Raw genomic sequence first — 9,399 nt, 5'->3', positions numbered from 1 at the left:
TAATGTTTGGTGGAATATTAACATGAGAACTAATTAACCTCTAGTAGTAGAACTTGGTGCAAATAAAAACTAAAAAGAGCGAAGGTCCTTATATTTAGATAACTCTATTGAATATATTGTGGCTTGATGATGTTTACAATACCGTCAATCCCATCAACCTGCGAGAGGGAATTTATGAATGGTCCCTAATATAAACTTAATACTTTTGTAGAGTTTATTTCAATATTAGAGCTACTGTATCTTTTCTTATCTTTCAACAGAGTAGGTTTATTGACAGTTATAATTTTTGAAAATTTCAATCAAGAGTTTCAGTTAATACTGGCAAGTTGACAAGAAGAATCATCACAAGGAAGATTCATGTTTCATAGTTTATTACTTCCGTTAAAATCAAAAGGAACATATTCTAGTTACAGCGCTACACGATTTTCAATTTTCGGTCAAAATAAACTTTAAACTTTTAAATTGTCAAAATGATCACCCCTATAGCACCAGAGCCTCGCTATAGTCTTTTTCAGTTTGGAAGCGATATCTTTTCACCATTCCTCTACGTCGCTTTGAGTATTATTTTCCATAGCCCATCAGCGAACATTAGACCAACTCTCACACACACACCTGTTACACGTTGCTGCTGCGCTGGCTAAGAGAGCCCCACAGGTCACTCGATGTTGTCGCGGAATTTGATCGATTCCGATGACTATTGATGGGACTGATGTGTGGGTGGATAATTCACCATGTATTTGCCCAAAATAGAAAAAAAAAAAACCATTGCTCATTGCTCATCATTTTAGACGTGATTTACTTTAAATCGAGTGAATGATGCAACTTGCTTTGCTGGACAGGCACCCACCACCTTTACACCGGTTCGAGAAGGGTGCGCTCGTATTGGTGTGTCCATCATCCAATGGATCTTGCATTCGATCGATACGGCGGCAAGCTAACACTTTGGACGATTGGAAATAGCACTTGTTGCAGATTCAGCCCGCATCGGAAAGTCAAAGTTAGGTTCGTGTGTGTTAATCAGCGATCAGGCGATTGCGTGTATGTGTGCTGGCTAACTACTGGTCGTCTTGTTTTTTTGAGAATTTCGTGGTAAAGTAGGATGATCATGCATATTGAAAACAGTAGTCTCTTCAACTCGTCACGGTGCAAATATTCGTGGAGATCATGGGAACCAGAGAGAGAGGGCGAAAAAGCCATAGAGAGAAACTAGATTCGTTGACAGGCGAAAATTGCACTTGAAAACCTGTTTTGTGTTAGGGTTTTGATCGTTGATGAGCGTTTTATTGGTTACCCTTTCTTATTGTCTTGTTGTGATTCCTTTTTTGGGGTACGGATGCTAATGTGGAACTGATTTGAATATTTGAAATAACAAACAGTAATGGAACTATACAATGTCATAAGAAAAGAGGAAACGGCGGGTTTCCTATACATTTAAATTTGGAATTTTGATCAAATTGAATTGAGAAGGGGTTTTTCACTGAGTCAACATTTTATAGATAGTTCTTATAATAAATTCGGAAAAGATGTAAAAATATGTAGATTATTTGACCAGCATTATTGGCGATTTCTGGGACATAACAATGCGTATTTTGCCCGCATACCGTTTGGTCATAGTAACACTGCGAATACTGATGGTTCACATATCGTCAAAATTTTCCTGGACGTTGAAGAGAAATCATTAGTAATTCTTTACACACCGAAGCTGCCAACTCGGTAGGAAATTTTACGATCGGTGCAATCATCAATCCACACGTTTAGCGATTGCACTTTCCTAGTTTGACATTTATCACCCCGATGGCTATTTCTGAGCTGTTACAGCAACTGTTTGCTGGAAATATATTTGGCATGATGCAATCAGAGTGCACAATCAGTACAGTAGTAGTGTGCTGACTCATCATGGCAAGACACATAAATGTTGATTAATGTGACGGAAGAATCCGCGACCAACCTATTAGGCTTGAGTTATCAATGAAGTCACAGAGTTTAATCATTTCCAGGCAGGGATGCAAATTTGTCGAGAAACAATTGCTTCAATGTCATGTCTCGTATTTAAATACTAAAAACGAATCAACAACGGTGACATTGTCGTTTGGAACAATTCTACGCTTTGTTTGCCACAAAAGTCTTGATACCGCTCAAACAGCATCAAGGCACCTTTCGCGTCAGCAGCTCTCGCCTGTTCCATTAATTCAACCACGCACGGCTCTGCGCAAACCAGGTCAACCCGTAGCGGCTGGCGGCGGCGCACGGAGGCAACATTAATTGCACACCCATTCGCAATGGAGGGCTCTGCCTGCTCATCATCATCATCATCATCATGACCTCATATCGTGCCGGCCTATCGTTCGGGCTGTTGAAGCGCGCGCGCACACCTCAGAACAACAGCACTCAAGGACGTCTCCAACTCGCAACTCGAACGACTACGATGGCCGGTGAACAAACATGCGATGCCGTACTGCATACTGAGTTCGGGTGGCTCGCTCATCACTTTACCGGGGCGGTACTGGACTGGTTCACTGTTGGCGGACTATCCCGACTACTAGCCGAGTCAGACGGAGTGCGATGTTAATTTGCAGTGATGAGAGGTGTGAAGCAGAGACGGTCTAACACCCAACAGCACTGTTATGATACATTTAAGGCTAAAGACGTGAAGAAAGTCCGCGTACAAAAAATTGAAACTTTAAGTATGTACATAACTCAATGCTAGACCTAGAATTTCATTATTTTGAAACCATAATTATTTCTTGAAGCAAGCTTTGATTTGTTTGGTAGCTAAATTCCTTCCAAATATTAACAGTTCCACAAACTACGGCAGAAATTCAATTCAAGCTACAGCAGCATATTGCTTGCCTGACAACATTTTTGTTCAGTCTAACCTCTGATATAGCTAAAAGCACTGGCTTGTGCACAGCAAAGCAAACGAACAAATTTTACCCACGTTGCTTCGTTACTTGTACACTGAATACAATGAATCAAGAAGATGGGTAGTTAATGTCAGTCATAACCGCAATGTAGTAGAATACACTTAAGTTTTTCCCTTCTTACTTGTCCCGTAAATTGTCAGCGGAAACTTCAAGTAAGTCATTTGGCATGATTCTTTTTTCAAAATTGGGTAAATAACAATCACGATCGTTTATTATCAAATTCGAAAAAAATATCGCATTCTGTGTTCTAGAATATGCAATCACTTTAAAGCAATGAACATTTTCTCCATGACAATATTTGCAAGGGCTGTACTTACCCGAATAGTACTATTTTTTACTACAACAAATCTAGAACTGAATCACTCCTGAACGTGTCCTTCGGCCATTCCTTGTCGCGAAATCTCCAACTAACCCCCGCCTAAAAGTAAGCACAAACCCAGTTGAGCACAAGCAGCACACGTATGTCGCACCCTGCAGTGTGTTGAACTCAATCCAAATCCACCCTACCCACCCACTTGGCAAATCATCGTGTGTAAACGACTCGAATCATACCAAAACATTTCTACAATCGTTCTCTTTGCACACAGCAATGAAACGGGTACACATTCGAACACGATTAATCGTGTTTAACAGCATATTGTTCCATCCGGATGTTGCTCGTTTGGCAGGCGAGCGACGAATGATTGCAACAGACACACGGTATCTCTATTTGGAACTTCACATATGATTAAGTCTATCAGAATGGAATATCATCCATATTGATGGCTCTGACTAACCAACGAATGATCTGCGCTGGATAGGTAACTGAAATAATGCTGCAGCTGCTACGGTGTCAAAAAGCAAACTGATATTTTTTTTTTTGAACCATGCCTTGTACGTTAACCGACAAAAGGTCGTGCTAACAACGCTAGTTTGCTCGGTCGAATAGTATGGACCAATCATGATCCAGATAATCACTGCTTTTCTTTTTTGTGTTGTACCGATTTTTAATTAGCGAGGAACTGGAAGATGAGAAATATTTTTCAATATTAAGAACCATAGTACTCGACGAAGAGCAAGGAGTTGAAGGAAGAAAGTTTAGAAAAACGTGAAATAGGGTAATATGAGCAAGCTTAGAGTTTCCCGACGACTTAACCTTTTGTCTTCTACACGCAGAAGTCGGGATATTTTGGCATTGAATGTGAATCATCTGAGTATGCGGCACGTCCGGACAAGCATAAAGTAATTAGTGACTTATGCTGTCTTCCTTCAAATCCTTGCTCTTCCTTGAGTACTTTGGCTCTTAATATTGAAAAATATTTCACACCTTCCAGTCCCTTGCTAATTAAATGTCGATAGACACGAAAAAAAGAAAAATTGACTCTTATTCGTTTATTAAAAAAAGAAAAAAAGATAATTACTGCTTTCGCAAAATCAATTATTTCCGTTATTTGCATTAATTGAAAATTCTACGGAATTAGTTACAAAGGTGTTGTGCATATTTCCAATCAGATAGCGCAAACGTGTCATTTTTTATTCCGTACAACGGTAGATATTCGCGTTTTAAAAATCGAGTAAAAGTTCTTCCGAAGATTTTGAAAGGGGCCCCTGTATTGAAACGTTAGTATTCTACTTCAAAAACAGTGCGCCCACTAAGGGAAAATACGGTCACGTTCGACCTTACGCAAACTCGAATAAGATCTACAGTGTGTGAGGTGCCTTGTACGCAGCACACATGGGGATTCCATTTCCAACCCCGCAAATAAGGTTGGAGATTTTTCCAGAGATTTCTCTAACCCGACAGAGGCCAATGACCCTAAGGTTAAAGCGAAAAAAAACAACACAACGTCGAATACGACACATTAAAACCAAGGACAAGGATACGACTGAAATTTGCCTACATGATTTGGCACTGCGCATCAGCTTAACAATTTCATGTCGAATTACGAAAATGTGGAATCCGTTAAGAATGACACCTCGAGAATTTTTTTCCTTGCATTCTCAGCTAAGTTCGTTTGGCTAGAAAGCAGCTGACCCAACATATTCCTTCTTACTTGAACTTCGAATGCAAATCTGCTCAAGACATCACCTACATCCAAAAAACGGTAGGCACATACTCTGGGAAGACTTCCACGTGGCAGTTCTGCAACCAGACGACACAATACGAAAAACCATGTACCAAAACTGCGATATAAAAAAGGATCTACTACAGCACACACACACACACACTAACAAACAGCCTTCGAGTACTAAACCAAAGACAACTGGTCTAATATATAATCCTAAACAAATATCCAATGTCATAGCTCAGGGATAGCACGAGCTCCTATCACCGACTTAACCCCATCATCTGAACTCAGTTATTTGCCCATCAAGACATGGACTGGGATCAACTGTTTAACTTCCTTTCCGAAGGAATACGTAACCACAGATTTTTACCTAAAAAAAATCCCAGCGACCTCGACGATTGAACCAGCTGAAATGAGAACTGGTCACGCATACCAATCATTCACCGGCGCAGTCATATAACCAAAAGGTTGCAGATTGGAAACCTTTATTTAGGGCAATTTTTACACGCTCCCATTTTTCACATGGATATTTCGATCCGTTTCCGTTGGACATTACCAACTATCTTCATGACGTTTGTGTTGTGTGTTGTGAGTTTTTTATTTCTTTTGCTGATGAATATTAAATTTTTAATATTTCTTAGAATAAAGAAATTTTTAAGATTTCGAAAAAGCAGTCAATTGTATCTATCGCTTTGTTGTTTATCCTGGATACAAACGGTACAATACCTTCATTTCCGACTGGGTAGTGAAATCAGTCAGCATTAGTAAATATAAGCGACCGACCCTACCACTGGAAAACACAAACTCGAACAAAACCTGAGCTGGAACAGTTACTAAAAGTGAAAAGTGTACTTAATCTCGACCCATATACAGCTACATCACGCGAAAAACTGTGTTCAAACCTTCCCTTTCTATTTGACTTTTGATGCCAAAGGAAGATATTAATGCTCGTTAAATGTTGATAAAACATAGTTCAGACAAGCCTCCTATCTCATGCCTCCACGCGAATTTAAGTCTATTGATGACATTTGGTGCTGAAAGCGGTGATGACCAGAATGAGATGGTACGAACGGATATAGGCGTGAAAACTACTGTGAAAACGAATAGTTGATTAACGTCTCAATGCGAATTTAATCTGATCAGTGTCGATGATCACGGTTCAATAGGTAATGAAAATTCGCGCATCTGAATTTATCAATCCAATTGTAAGTACCATACAGGAGACAAACCCATGCATTGGGTTATCCGGTATGAAAAAAGGAAATACTTTTATCCAGACATTGCATTTATCGCTCATATGAATTAATGCGTCCGGATAATTTGCTACTGCGACAAAAACACACATTTTCACACGAAAAGTTATTGTCACTCACACAACTTCTCCGGATAAATACAACGTGTTATTTCTCCGGATGAATAAAACCGCCGGAAAATGAGCGAATGAGCTTATCACGGTATCCTTTTCGCGCTCGCTGCCTTGCTGTCGCTGCTCCAAAATACGAAAAAACAAGTCCATCCTACTTCTTTAGCGCTTTTCTTTGAAATTGAGTGTATATTTTGACGCTTTTATTGATTTCCACGAAACTAAATATTATCGCCTTCTCCGGTGAGAAGTAAAAATCAAATAAATTGTATCCGGATCATTATTCCTCACACTATTTGTGGAGACGGAAAATTTTGCGACTCATCTTATCTCGGAAAATTGGACATCGGATAAGCCTCTGCTCGCGTGAGTGAGAGAGAATTACAATGCCTGCTTTTATCTGTAACATTTCGCACTATCATAGTTATTTGTCCATACTACGTCTTATCTTTCGGTGATCTCCAACCCAATAAATATATCGTAAAATTGAAATTACGAGGGCTGTCTCAATACTGTTGCCATAAATAGTGGTCGGGTAATACTTCCACAACATAGCCTTTATTTTGTTGATATAGATTGCTCTCGGTAGCCAACTGCCCAGAGTTTAAAAAAATCAAATACTAAACAAGATAATTTTCAAACACTCGAGGAATACCAGAACAACTAGACTACTAGACCTCTGATTTACAGGATTACTTGGAGCGAATTGCAGAACTTATTGTAAATCTCTAACTCCGCAATACTATACTATACTTTCACGTGAACGGTGGAGAATGCGACAATTGGGCCGTTTTAGTATCAATCCTCCAAAACAGGCATTGAATTTATCACTCAAATGAGTAAATGAGTCCGGATAATTTACCACTCACATTTTCACATGAAAAGTTATTGACACTCACACAACTTCTCCGGATAAATACAACGCATTATTTCTCCGAATAAATAAAACCGCTGGAGAATGAGCGAATAAATTTATCACGGTATCCTATTTGCGCTCTCCGCCTTGCTGGTGCTATTCCAAAACACGACAAAACAAGTCTAACGTACTTCTCCGTAGTTTTTCTTGGAAATGAAGTGTATATTTTGACACTTATTAAATTGCACGAAAATAAAATATTATCGCTTTCTCCGGTGAGAAGGAAAAAATCTGAAAAATTATTCTCACGCTATTTGTGGAGATGGAGAATTTTGCAACTCGATTTATCCCGGAAAAGTTGGGCATCGGATAAGATCTTTCTCGCGTGGTGAGTGAATGAGAATTACAATGCCTGCTCCAAAATCATTGTCCCAACGCAACGCAAGGAGAGGAGACACTAACTATATGCAAATAGCGCAGTTCTGTAACCACACGGCACATTACAGTAAGCCATGCGCCGGAGCCGCTATGAAAACTCACTTTAATAAAACCCACACCAACAAACAACCTTCGATGTACGCTTCTAAAACAACAAACGGTCAACTAACAACTGCTGCATGCTGTATCTTGAAACCAATAACAAGTGCCAACAACCAAATGACATGATTGCATCTAGTAGCTCAAAACCAATAACCAGCGATAAGGAAGTAATTACCTATGAATATGAGTTTACAACAGCGACCGGGAAGAGCAAGAAACGAATAAGAACTTCCGAGCCTGAACAGCAAGAAATCAGTACCGATGACGACATAAATCGAGCGGAGGTAGACGGACTAACCGCCGGGGACCGGTATCATAGGGTAGTTGGTAAATCGATTGCCTTGTACGCAGCTCACCTGGGTTCAAATCCCAACCTCGCACATAGGGTTAGATTTTTCTTTAGAGATTTTTCTAACCCAAAGAGTAATATGACCTTAAGGTTAAAACCTCTATAATCGAACTAAAAAGGACTAACCGCCAAGCTCCGATTGCACCGCCAAGAAAAAAAATCCCAACACAGCAGCAAATTACGTAAACAAGACTTGACATACATATTTGTGATAAAATTGGAAAAAAATCACTTTCGACTAAATTTAGGTTTTTGGAATGAAAAATTTTCCAACTATTTTAACGCTTATCTTTGTTCCATCCAGCGTCATAGAAATTCGCACAATCACGCATTTTACATTATCTGCCACAGTTCGTTTTGTTTAACTGAATCATACGTCACCTTTAAATTTATAAACCGACTGTGAGTTCATAGGTTGTATTCCCGAAACTCATCCAGAAATTGTTGCAGTGTAATCATCCTGGCCGTCATTGATAGTACTTCTCGATCCACAAAGTTAATTAACATTTTATTAGAGCTACAGTTTTAAAATGCTTAAGGACCATTCACACTAATGCACAACTTCACAGTCATGAGTCGCCATTCGTACTCTCGAAATCGTTCACAAAATCATAAAATACGTTTCCACTATCATGCTGTAATTCATGGTATAGGCGATTTTGTGCATGATCTTCATACATTCACGTGAATCATTTTACAAAACTCTGAATATTTTGCAGGAACTCCTAATGTCCTGATTGTGTCAACATTCCTTTTTTTATTTCGATTATAGAGCTTTTAACCTTAAGGTCATTCGCCTCTACAGGTTAGAAAAATCTCTTAAGAAAAATTTCCAACCCTATGTGCGGGGTCGGGACTCGAAGCCAGGTGCGCTGCGTACAAGGCAATCGATTTACCAACTATGCTACGTCCACCCCTGTGTCAACATTCCTATTATGTCAACCTAAAATACACCAAGGGGCTGATAAAAACGGATTTTCACTGTAATCATAAGAAACATATTCAGAACACAACTACAGTTACCCTACCAAACATTTGAGTGTAATGCCAGGTATTCTTGGCGTTAACTAGTTTTGTGGAAACACAAATACTTTCGTGATTACAATGTTTATTATGCATGATTTCGGGAGCATGTTTACGATTTTTGTAAACGGTTCATTTTACGAAATTGTGATTTATTTCATGAATTCATGAACGGATTTTTTTCGCGTAGTTTTATTTATTATATACTGAAAATCGGATAACAGCAGGGATGATAACTATTTATTGTTTGATGTTCATTTAACTTAGTATTAGTAAGCCGATGCACAAAATACTTT

Source organism: Topomyia yanbarensis, chromosome 1 (assembly GCF_030247195.1).
Source record: "Topomyia yanbarensis strain Yona2022 chromosome 1, ASM3024719v1, whole genome shotgun sequence".
NCBI classification, from domain to species: Eukaryota; Metazoa; Arthropoda; class Insecta; order Diptera; family Culicidae; genus Topomyia; species Topomyia yanbarensis.
Note: the sequence above shows the minus strand (reverse complement) of the source record.